Raw genomic sequence first — 13,318 nt, 5'->3', positions numbered from 1 at the left:
TAGTGTTCTGATATGAAATAATCTAATTTAATCCTTGGATTAGTGCATTTCATTATATGGGCTTTAAGGAACAGCAACAGCCATAGATTTTTCAGTGTTTTCTGATAAAGTGTATAAATCACTCTGCTTAATAACTAGATCTTTAACTCTTGAATGTTTATTACTTTGTGTTTCTCTTTCAATAGTATTGCTTGTGTGGACATTAAAATAGCTGCCCCCACCTCCTGCAGAGGTTATTGCAGTAACACTTAAAACAAGTTGTTTCTTTCTTCAACAGACAGCTTTACTCTACTGATAACAAAGCACCTGAAATAGTTATACGCGCCATATATTTATTACTTGCAAAGTTTCAGTCATGCTATTTAGGAGGAATCCACTCTAAACATGTTGAATCTGGGTTACAGTTCAGATTTTCTAACCTAAACTTGTGAGAAGTTACAAACTACATTTTTAAAAATATTGGCCATCCTTGAATTACACATATAAGCTTCAGAAAGAGGAGGGAGGGAGGGAGGGAGGGAGGGAGGGAGGGAGGAAGGAAGGAAGGAAGGAAGGAAGGAAGGAAGGAAGGAAGGAAGGAAGGAAGGAAGGAAGGAAGGGATATGCAATGGTGAAACACCATTGACTAAGCTTTTTGTAAGTGAACTCAGCTTTTAGTGAAAAAGATTCATACTTTAGTCATATTGCTGTTGTTTCAGACATGAAAGTATCAACCATTAAAAAAGGAAACACAAAAGACTTTATATTTTTTCCCTAATAAATTAAATGATATAACTAAGAAATATTATAGAAAGTTACCACATTTGTTTCTAATGGCCATGTCTATCCTGACCCCCTGAGGTTAAACACAACCCTGATGTGGCCCTCAGTGAACTCAGTTTTGACACCCCTGGCAGAATGTGTGTAATGCAAGGATCATGGGATATCATCCAACTTACTTTAGGTTCAGCAGACTTAAAAAAGAAACTACACTAGCTGTCCCATTAGTAGATATATGTGGTATGAAAAGAACTTGATGCACTTCATGACATGGTGATGATGAAGATGCAAAATGCACATATAGGCCACATGTGAAGACCTACTCTTTTGAGGAACAAGCATTCTTTGGTGCAAAGATTCTACTTTAAGAAAAGACATACTTGGAAAATTCCACATACAAGTCCTATTAGGGGAATAATGTGCTGACTGCATAATTTTTCTGAAAGGAGTAAAGTTGGGGAGGGGACATGGAGATAGCAGCAGAACAAGGAACAGTAGGAAATACCGCAGGCATGACAGAATGGGGCCAGTAATACCAGGATCTGCTGGTAGCTTAGCAAAAAAGAACACTTATATAGGAAATAAGAGCTGACAGTTCAGATATCACTATAGAAAACTGTTGACATGACCACCGTAAGATAAATCAGCTTTTGTGATGCTTGGCTTGCTACAGTCAAGTCAAAAGATAAAAGGAAGGGGGAGGTGGGAGAACCTGAACTTAAATCTGCTACTGCACAGAATAACTGCATAGAGAAACTTGTTCTGTACGTGAAAAAGAACAGAGATGCATCATAGGAAGTTCTTCCAGATTGCTCCACATAACTCCAAAATACAGGCCTTCTTCCTAAGAGTAGCTGGTGAAGAGTTCCAAAATGTAAATTACACATAAGCATAGCCTCTTTTAAAGGTCAGAAATCTAAAGCAGTGTTTCACAACCTTAGCAACTTTAAGATATCTGGACAATTCCCAGAATTCAGACATCTTAAAATAGCCAATGTTGAAAAACACTGGTCCAAAGTAAGCCTATGGCCTGCCACTTGGATCAGGACTATTGTGTGCTAGGAGAGGAGTTTTACATCTTTCCCCAGATGTTTGTTTTCCAAATACTTTGCCCCTGCCCTTTCCACAGATTGGCTTCAAATGTAATATTGAGCCACATATTCATTTTATCTTGATATATTGCTTGAACCCAACCAAATGGCATTGATTCAGAAAACTGAATTCAATGGTTCTTCCTTAACCCAACTGTCAGTTCTTCTTGTTTATGTATTTGTGCTGCTGCAAAGTAGAACTGGAAGAACTGTAGAACAGCTCTAAACCTATGTATAAACGATGGCGCCAGAGTGGCTGGTGGGGCCATGGGGAGCAGTTGTAAGGTGACATGAATATATATTTCTCTTCACTCATATTTGATTCTTGGAGTCTACTTGAACAAATCCCTGCAGTTTTCTTGTCAAGCAAGGCTTTTCAGAAGTGGTTTGCCACTGCCTTCTTCCAAGGGCTTAGAAAGAGAGAGATTAACTCAAGGTCACCTAGCTGGCTTTGTGCTTGAGGTGGGACTAGAACTCCCAGTCTCCCAGTTTCTAGCCTGATGCCTTATCTACTGCACAAAACTGGCTCTTAATTATATATTATCTATATGCATATAACATATAATTACATTATACAAGTTAATATACTTACATATATAATAAAACAGCAAAGAATCATAGAGGGGAGAGGAAATTATTAGTTGAATGGGAATGGGAAGCAATTACCTGGAACAATATTCTCTCATCTACCAGGCTAGACGCTGCAACTCTCTCTGGATTCTTTGATCAATTTATCACCTTTGCTGTCAGATAAGCACCGCTTTATCCAAGAGAGTTTAGTTCGCTTTTTAAAGGGGGTATTTTATATTGTGGCAGTATACAAATGCTGTTAAATGAGTAAACGATAATCCTTGGTTTATAATGAGTCTGCAAAACATTTAATAAGTGCTTCAGAAAACACTTCAAAGGCACTATGAGAATATACTGTATATTAAGGGGAAAGGTAAGGTTTCAGTTTCGCCTGAAGCAAAATTGCCATGAAGGTATTTTGTCAGCCTTTCGAGTCAGGGAATGCAAGTACTAGTTGAACTCTACTTTATTGTTGAAGGATATAATAACAGAACCTTGAAAACTTGCTAATGTACCCCTCTGCCCCCTCTTATAGAAATGAGAAACAATATGGAGTTATCTTGAATTTTTTTCTAATTCTGTTCTTCACTCCCAAAAATGAATTTATTTACTAGTTCATGCATTCTGTCATGGACCAAGACTCACTCTGAAGAAGTTGCTCCACTGAACCTGTAGAATGTAGGCCTCAGGAGACACCTAGCCAGGAATTACTTGAGGCTGATCATACACAGCCACCATCAGAACATCTGGAGCATTAAGGTGATGAGCCACAGTCTCAAAATCTTGGACTCTGTGAGCAGAGCAAGTGAAGCTCCTTGCTAGGCAAGGCAGTAATTGTCTTAATTCAAAGCTGGCTGCGGCTGATTGAAGAGGCAGGCTCTTCTTTCTCTTGGAAGCAACTGTCTGATCCCTACTTTGATAGTCATTCCTATATACTTTGCTCATGTAAAAAAACACACAAAATTGTGATATTTGGACTAGCTGATAAACCTAGCTTGACTTCCTGAACTTTGGACTGGGTTTTGACTTCTCTTCTGTGCTTTCCTGTTGAAAGTGAAACCAAAACTTTTTTTCCCCAAGAGAATATATTTTAATTTATATTCTTTTCCTCTTCTGTCATTTATTAATCAGCCCTGAACGAATTACTATTATTAAATATAAATGGTGGCTGTGAGACACAAACCAGCACAGATATCCAGATCCAGAGTATCTTCCAGGTTTACTAATGTAATGGGAGATTTCAGTTGGTAAAATGAAAGACATGATATTGGTAATATTGTATTCCACTATTTGAATACAGGCATCATGCCGTATCATCAGACATGATTTTTATACAGTGGCAGTATTGTAATCAGTGAGGTTTATCCAAGGCATGTTTATTGCTAATTGAAAACTTTTCTGTCAGGCCTAGCCAAGAACAACAACACAATCCAGTCAAAGTTCAGGTGTTTTTTTAAAAAAATTGTTTACACCATATTGACAGAAACTTGCCAAGCTAAACCTATACCACTCTAAGCTAATGGATATACCCTGTAAGATTCTAGGAAGGACTGTCCTACATCTCTTCCCGTTCTCATGATCCAGCTCCAGACTTTGTTGTCTCTTTCTTGCCTCTCTCCTTTGAACGTGCTCCCTCCTTTCTGGGAACATTTTGTATTAACCGTAGACCACGGGTGTCAATCTCGCAGTATCACATTGCCGCCATGTGATGTATTGCAACGTTTTTCTCCCTTTGTAGAGCCAGAGTGGGCTTGGCCTGAGCGTGATACATCCAGCCCATGGGCTGCCAGTTTGACATCCCTGCCGTATTCCATCACATCACCTCCCCATTCACAGATACATTCCATCACATCTTCCTCATATTGTGTCTTGAGTAACTGAAATTATCTTTTAACAATAGGATAACCATTTGTGGAGCACTGGGTGACTATTCATGGCAGCAAAAAGATAAAAGTATTGCAGGATCCAATCTGGGTCAGTCACTGGGACCAGAAGTTTTGTCATCCTCGGGGAACTTCTCTATGTTCCCACAGAGAAGTTGTGGGAACTTCTTCAGAGAAGACACAGAAAGGTTCCCTGAGGGGGCTTCCAGCATGAATCTGAAAGCTCAGAAGACAAAACCTCTGGTTCCAGTGAATGACCCAGATTGCATCCTGCAACATTATCCTGGGTATATTCATGCTTGATAAAGTATTCTGTATTTCTTTGCTTCCATCTAATGGCAATATTGACTTCTGCAATCAACAGCTGGCAGTTCCAAAAGCCAATTCTTTCAGAATGACTTGGAAATCACTGTGACCTTTCATAGGTTGCAAAAAATCAGAGTCTACAATTTTGCTATAAATAATTACTGGTGCACAATTAAGAATTTATTACCCTTACCCCACCATCCCCCCAAATCTGAAGAAGTGCTGCTAATTTCGTTGTTTTTTTCCTTCCACAAAAAATAAAATTATTCAAGGTAAAAACTTTTTAGTTTTAAATTGTGCCAAACATTCAATCATGTATTTTTTCTCCCTCATTTTTCTTAATCTTTTTTTTTTTTGAATAGGTGTTTATCATTAATCACTGCAGGTGGTGGAACAAGACAGTGATTGGTTAAATACAATTTGCAGGTGGTCCTTGCCTTTGGCCATTATTTGCTGTTTACAGAATAACAGAGAAGGTTATATTAACTGTCCAAGCTATCCACTCAACTGTCAGCATGCTGGATGGAAAAATCAATAAAAAAGGGCAGCAAGAGGCAGAAAGAAAGGAAAGGGGAAGAAATTACAGGCTGCATGAGGTAATCTACCTAGGTAAGACAGGCAAAAGGAAGAAACACCACAGAGCTGGTCCTCAAAGGCAATTTCCCTCAAAATCTCAATTGAGAATTGCTTCTGCTTGCAGAAACTATAAGTAAATCAATTTCTACCTTTACTTCTATTGCTAGTTCCATCCCAAACTCTAATACCGGTTGAATGGAAATTGCAAAGGGAAGTAGAAAAAAAATTGCTATTATGCCTTTCAGCTTCCCTAAAAGAAAGTCTAAGTGAGTAGTGAAATCCCTCCATTTGCCCCTCTTCCTAAATCATTTCATGTATCCCTAAGTGACAAGATAATTTGAAAGCAGGATTGGTGGAAGATGTTTTTATAGGGTGACTCAACTGAATGTAAGGCTAAGCCTCTCACAGGCCAAACAGCTATTTCAGTTTTTGAACAGTTAGTTACATCAATAAAAATCTAGAGAGACTCACTGAAAAGTAATTTTGGAGATTCTGCTTATAAGCCTACTGAAAGACTCTCTTCCTATTCCCCAGTCATTTGTTTCAGCAAAAGCAATTCCATCTGCTTTTTTTAAAAAATGGGTTAATAGGCAGGGGTGGGATCCAACTGGTGTTACTACCGGTTCGATGATTTTACATTTTGTGCTGCATGTGCATGTATATCATCGTCATCTAGCTGCCTGGACAGCCGAGCAGCGCTGCACGCGTGTGCACAGCAGTTGAAAAAGCACTTTTTTCCTGCTTTTTCAACCGCAGCTGTGTCGCGCAAAGCAGCTGCGGTTGAAAACACAGGAAATAAAGGTCAGGTAAGAGCCCGGGCGGGCGGGTGGGCCAAAACAGCAGCAGACATAAAACCAGTTCTATGCTGGGGTGGGATTCTACCAGTTCGCACCTATTTGCTAGAACTGGTTGTTAACATTCTAAGCAGTTCGGAGAACCGGTTGTTATAAGAAATTACTGGCCTAATCCTGTAAGGAAGGCAGGAAGGAAACATTCTGGTGTTGCTTAGAGAAACTGCCTCTCTGTTAACCCTTATTACATTCTTGGCAGGACTAGACTTCCTGTCTCAGGAACTTCTCTGGAGTATTTTTCCCCTCCTTTGCTGGTACTTTGCTTGTGTGGAGTGACCATTTAAAGTTACAATGGTACTGAAAAAAGTGACATGACCATTTTTCACTCTTAAGACTGTTGCAGCATCCCCAGTCATGAGAGGCCAGACAAGGAGATGCATGCCTCGATGTGAGTGATATTGAGTTGGCCACACCCAGCCAATAACATGACCACCAAGCCATGTCCACCTAGTCACATGACCATCAAGCCACGCCTACCACCTAAGCCCTTCCCACAGAACCGGTTGTTAAAAATTTTGAATCCCACCCCTGGTTCTATGTATGCTCTCTGTTTGCTGCTTTTCAGAGCAACCAGTTCTACAGAAGTGGACAGAACCGGTAGAATCCCACCCCTGTTAATAAGGTATAAAAATAGTAAGTACAGCATATGTAATTTAATTTTTTCTCTCAATTTAACTGTATTTGCTCGTCTTTAAACAACTTTTTCAACTTTTTAAAAAAGTTTTAAAAGTTTTTAAATTATAAAGGACCACCCTTATAATAACGGACATCTACTTCCCTCTTTGAGAAAGGATCTAATACCATCTCTGAGAATGTTAATGCACTTCAAGGAGATTTTGGAAAAACTTCCACAAGAGGTCCATGAGCTGTTTAGAATATACCAGCTGCCTTATGCTAACTCAGACTATTTAGCTAGTAGGGTAGGAATGGGAAAACTATAAGGCCAAGGATGCAAGTGCTTTCTGAGAGGTGCATCAGGGGCCACTTTCCACAAAATAAAATCTGGCCAAGAAGAAAAGGAATTGCATTTGAGTATCATTTTTATTTAAAGATACTCAAAAAAAAAACACATACTGACTTCAATACATATATTTTCCTGGGATTTCTGTATGCAACTTTGACTTACAGTATTTTTGTATATAAGGACAGCATTGTGGGGGTGGAGCATGGAATTTGAAGGATGGCTCTATTAAAATGTACATAATAGTTTGGAAAATGAAAAAGTAACCAAAACAAAATTCTGTATACATTCTTAATTTGAATTAATTAAGGTGTCACAGACTAATCTAAGATAATTCAAGGCAACAAAACTTATCTCTGTGTGTTTGTGTGTGTGTGTATGATCAGATTGTGGTGTTTAAGGCAAGAGTCAATGGTTATATAGTGACAGTGCTAAAGTTATAGGCCAAATTTTTATTTATTTATTTAAATTATATGCCACCCATCTCACCATAGGTGACTGTAGGCAACTTGCAATCAAAGACAATCATTATGCAAACAATTTGGTTCATGTTCAATACACATCACACCAAGCATCCCTTTATATGTAAGAATGGGAGGGATAAACGGCAGATTTAAATTATTTTCAGATGTATAATCTTCTTACTGGCAGTGGGCAATGATGTGTGTGTGACTTCATCTTTTTCTACAGTAAAGTTTCTGATCTAGGCACGCCATGCCTGGCAGCCTTCTGCCAAGTTCCATCAAGATGAGCTATGCTATGATGTGTCAGAAGGTCTGTTATTTATTGTTGAGTCCTGATTAGGAGGCCTAATGCAGACATGCCAAGAATTTTAACAATTATAACTGTTAATGTAACAGGAAGGGGAAATTATGAGTGGAAAATAACAACATTAACTAGTATCATCAACTAAATTTAATTGGAATTTACTATAACTGTAAATTATTTCATTTATATTGATAAACAATAGAAAGAACTGTAATATAATTTTTCACAATATATTCACAAATATATATTTGAAAGTGCTGTGCTGACTTGAAGGATCTACATATCTTATCTTTTCAAAACCTACTTTGAAAACACCCAGAATGTCACTGAAATAGCAAAAATTAAAATATGCAATACATACTACGTATATAGAGTATGTAGAATACTCTACTTACACAATTGCATAGAAAGTTAGGCGCAACATCATGTGTTATAAATCCCTTTAGACTTACCTGAAACTTTCCAGTGAGCATTAAAAATAAATTTTGACAAAGAAGAGAGGATGTACTAGTGAGCTATATGAAAAAAAAGTTGTATTTTATCTACAGTTAAGGATAATGTTATATACATATACATACACACACACACACACACACACACATATATATATATGTGTGTATGTATGTATGTGTGTGTGTGTATATATATATGTATATAACATTATCCTTAACTGTAGATAAAATACAACTTTTTTTCCATATAGCTCACTAGTTAGATAGCTGGAGAATTGACCTTTGAATTGGATTAATAAACATATTTAGCTAATAGAGATTCTGCAATATTTACCCATGTTTATCAGTGCAACCATTTACAAGTTTATTTTACTTAGGTGAAACATGCATCTTAATCACTGAAAATTTCTAATAACAGCTTCCATGTCAATAGGTCTTTTTGATATCTTTCCATCCCTTAACATAGCTGTCTGAAATAACATACATTTCATGCTAAACGGTATACACCCCAAGTATTTTACTGTCTTCTTAATGTTGAAACCAGTCCTTTTCTTCACAATGTCTTGGTCTTTTGTGCTACTATTCTTTAACCACCAACTTTGTTTTTTGTTTGTTTACTTGAAAGCTGGCTAATATACCAAAGTCAATTTCTTCATTAACCATTCAGTATTGTTACTAGGCTCTTGTAGAATCAAAATTAGATTATCAGTAAAACCCCTCAATTTAGAAGTTTCTTTTTAATTTTCAATCTCATAGTTTTCTCATCCTGTTTAAGATCTTGTTCGATACTTTTAGAAGTAAAATGAAAAGACAAAGAATTGGACATCATAAAGTATCAAAATCTGAAAATCAAAATGGAAAGATTATGGCATAAACTGGCTATGATGGTCACAATAGCTATTGGCACACTAGGTGCTGTACCAAAAATATTGGATGGCAGATAAGAAAATCTGTGGATAAAATTCCCAATGTCAAAGGCCACACTGCTTGAATTTACACATATATAATATTCTAACTTGTTGAGAAGAACTTGATGCGTATGAAGGCCAACACCAGCTAAAGAACTGGCAATTGTGATTATTGTATACATTATTGTATATTTGTGTAAACAATAATTAAATATTAGAATAATCAGAAGTTTTAGAAAATAGGGTGATAGAGGCTATAATTGTTTGAATAGCAGTATATCCTTACTGTCTCCATAGTGTAGCCCAGGTAGTTCGAGCTCACGTTCCCATCAGATTCTCAGTCAAACACTATAAAGACTTGGACTTATTAAAGGCTGGCAAAGATACTGATCTAGTAATTTCAACTCATGTCAAATCTGCCTTTCATGATTGGGTGATCCAGTGTATTCCCATGCAGTGAGCTCTGCTGCAGACAGGTGGTGAATTCCAGCACATCTAGGAAGTATTATTTGCAGAAGATTGAGCTAGACATACTAAATGAAGGCAGACAACTTGATAATAATCAATAATCATGTATATTTGCCTTCATTTGCAAGTCAACTTAATTTATCAGAAATTTGAACACATGTAGGTAAGAAGAAAGAGATTGTATTCTGGTTCTGCTAAAGAAACAAACAAATCAAAACAAAACTCAAGCATTATATTTATATGATTTCATACAATCCCTCATGAGATACAAATTAATTCATTCTACCACAGTTGTCATTACTGCTACATGACTGACAAAAGAAAGCATTTGTAAAGGTTTTCTTGAGGGTTTGAAGAATGTTATAGGCTTCCAATTTATCCTTTTGTCAGACTGCAACCTTTTGAATTAGACTGAAGGAAGCTTTTAACTCCTCAAAATATTTTTAGTCATCTTTTTTCAAATGTTTAAATAAAATATTTGCTTGAAGCCTTTTCCAGAAACAGAGATAAAGCCTCTTCACAAATCTGAGCTTGGCAAAAAGAGAGCGAGAGAGAGAGAGAATGTAATTCTTTTCTGCTAAGAAGTGACAGCCTAATATGCCTATCGCAGCACTGCAGATGCCTTGTCTCACAGAAATCTCATTTTCTTGCGCAAACTTTATGCGCCTTTAACACTATGTTTGAAATGTGTTACTCTCAAATGTCTTATGGACATTAAGTTCATAACTAGATTATATATCTTCTGTCTATGTACAGAAAGTTTTTAATTCTAAAAATGTAAATGACAGTATTGTATTGAAGCTGTGAAAAATGAAGGCAAATTTATGGTTGGGAAAAATTGACATATACAAACATGTCACTGTTGTCAGGTGGACTCATTAGCATTCAGCCTAATTTTAGAGTGGACAACTGGACAGGGACACCCATGTAGTGGTCAAAAAAAACAGGCGGATGGGCTGAGAGATGAAAGCTTGTCTCTTTTTTATGCATGTTGCATGTGATCATGGAGATCATGTTAAACCCTTGGCAGACATCCTGCAAATGGACATAGGCATGGAAGAGGGAGGGGAGCACATCAAACCCAACATATTATTATCATACAAATGTTGTAAACTATATGGGAAATATAGTTTATATATGCTTCTACTATGCTTCTATTGCTTTTATGCTTCTACTGAGCATAAAATATGTGCCTATTGTGCTAGTACAAGATATCCAGTACAAATGGCCAGCTATATCATATCTGGCCTACTAGTCTTGGAAAATTCTAGCATTTTACACCTAAAATCACAGTCTTTAAATAAAAAATGAATTTAGAAGTACCACAGAAATTAAGGGATCTCTTTCCTGAGAAATGGACAGCTAAATCTAGTTTTCTGATTCGATTAGATTCTATCTTGCAATCCTGAGGTCAAGGAATATACATATGTACTGTGGCTTTTTTGCTTCTTATTATTGTGCCTTATTTGCATGAAAAATATTTTTAATAGTTTATCGAAGTATGATTATAAGCTATAGCTTATAACAATAACAATAACTGCTCGTGTATGATTCTGACATACCCCTCTGGGTTGTTACAGAACAATATTTTCAGGACACTATAAATCAATTCTAAAATTTAATTTATATTTGTCTTTTAAAGCATGTTCTCCACATATATTCCATTGAGCTCCTGGAAGAGGTAATCTTTAGTATGCTATGAAATGAATGGCTATTTCTTTTGCCCCAAGAAGTCCCTTGGTGGGATTAAGCTTTATTTTGGATATTTTATTTTACTGTCATCAACTCTGTAAAACAGAATAATAATAGCAGCGAAAATCTGCTACTAGGAAATCTCACAGCAAGCCTGTCTAATTTAAAAAGTAGTATGGTATTGGGTTTTACAGGTTTTTTAATTGATTTTATACTCTACACAAATGCAGTTCATTTTGCATTTATATCCCATCTTTATTTTTTTATAAATAACTCAAGACTGCAAGCATACCTAAAACTCCTTCGTTCTTTTATCTGCCCAGAAAAATTCTGTTATTGGCCAAAGCTGAGAGAGAAAGATTTTCCCCAAATCACTCACTAATATTCACACCTAAGGTGGGACTAGAACTCTCAGTCTCCTGATTACTAGCCTAGTGCCTTAACCACAGAACCAAACTAGTTACCACTTATTAAATATTTCAGCCAAAGTTTCTCTAAGATACACTGCACTTTATTAATAAAAACACCTATATATTCCTAGTTATAATAACACCAGTACTATTTTAAGAAACTGCTTTAAAAGTGTTGCTATTTAAGAAGTATTAGAGAATACTCTCCCAAACCTTCCATTAACTGAAATAAACTTAACATCATCAAGTCATAGTTTACTTAACCATGGATTATTATATAAGCCATAATTGGCTTTGTTCACACAGGACATTGGTCATGGTTTAGAAATCACAACGGTTAGATTCACCAAGCATTTAAACTAAAACAACCTTTTTTTTAAAAAAAAATCACTTATAGGTTACTGCAATGTGTAAGCCAAATCTATGAATCTTACTAAAATGAAAAGCGCGGAAACTGCTCTTTTCTGAGATAATTTCTAATCACCAAGACTGCAATCATCACCTGAATTTCCAGCTTTCAGATACAGTATAATTCACAAAAGCTTAGGGCTATCAGATCTGGGCTGCAAGATGCAAAATGACCAATAATGTAGACAGCAATAAATATTTGTTTTTGTGTGCCTCTTTTCTATCATCTAAGAATGTTCAGGATCCTGCAGCCTATATCTAGTATCCCAATTGTACACGTGTTATTATTTTTTTAATTGGCAAGTTATATTAGAACAAAACTCTGGATGTTTGGTTTGAATAAAATATACTATAGAGATGAGCAATTGCCATACACAGGTGACCTTTATATGTTTTAACCTTATACAAACTTTCTTCATTCCTACTTTCTGTTGCATTGTTGATGTTGTAAACTAGCTGTCATTGGTTGGTAGTTCAAACAAAAGGAACTACAATGTTGCTTTTTGCCAAATATCTTTAATATGCCATTTGCTTTCTATATCTGGGTGATTGCAACATTTCCCTGTTCATTTAATTTTGTTGCTGTTCATATGGAGGATATATTGTCTTGAATATTCAAGTTATATTTAACTAAAATAGCCATTATAACATGTATTTCAGCAATATCTAGAATATTGGAAATGAATTATTGTAACAATGTCACTTTAGCTTCTTAGAAAATAAAAATAAGCTCTAAATAACCTGAGAATAGTTAGTTTGAGAGTCACAGGAAAGTTATTTGCTGTAATTACCCAAATGGGAACAGAAAAAGCTAAGGCTTTGCATCAAACTATCTCATAATTTGTTAATAACAAGGCCACAAGTAGGGTAGTGGAGCAATAATAACAAAAACATATTGTTTTAATGATACTTAATAAAGTGTATTTATAACCAAACTCCAGATTTTAGGCTATGGTTGTTGATGAAAATTCTGCAAATTTCTCTGAATTAATAAGCAACTATAGCTACAAATTGTAGTTGACTGGTACTTTAATTATCATTAAAGTGATTCCAACTGACTGTCATTAATTTTAGGGGTAATTATAATTATTGTTTATGTATTAAATATTTCTATTTTTTATTTCCATTTCACATATTCCAAGGTTAATTCTAGTATCAAAAGCAGATTTTAAATTTAAAATTTACGTATCGCCACATATCACTGCATTATATCAC

At 36.0% G+C, this 13,318-nt stretch overlaps 1 non-coding gene across 1 annotated transcript; it reads left to right on the top strand.

Moving 5' to 3' along the window:
* Positions 1-3,745: 3,745 nt before the first annotated feature.
* LOC113412913 (U4 spliceosomal RNA) lies at positions 3,746-3,881 on the top strand. Its single transcript, XR_003370983.2, has one exon. It is a non-coding gene; the product is annotated as a U4 spliceosomal RNA (small nuclear RNA).
* The last annotated feature ends 9,437 nt before the right edge of the window (positions 3,882-13,318 follow it).

This window comes from Notechis scutatus, chromosome 4 (assembly GCF_049901735.1).
Source record: "Notechis scutatus isolate UNSWTSFEM ecotype Mainland chromosome 4, rNotScu1.2, whole genome shotgun sequence".
Lineage (NCBI taxonomy): Eukaryota > Metazoa > Chordata > Lepidosauria > Squamata > Elapidae > Notechis > Notechis scutatus.
The sequence above is the reverse complement of the archived record's forward strand: the minus strand, read 5'-3'. Positions and strand labels throughout refer to the sequence as shown.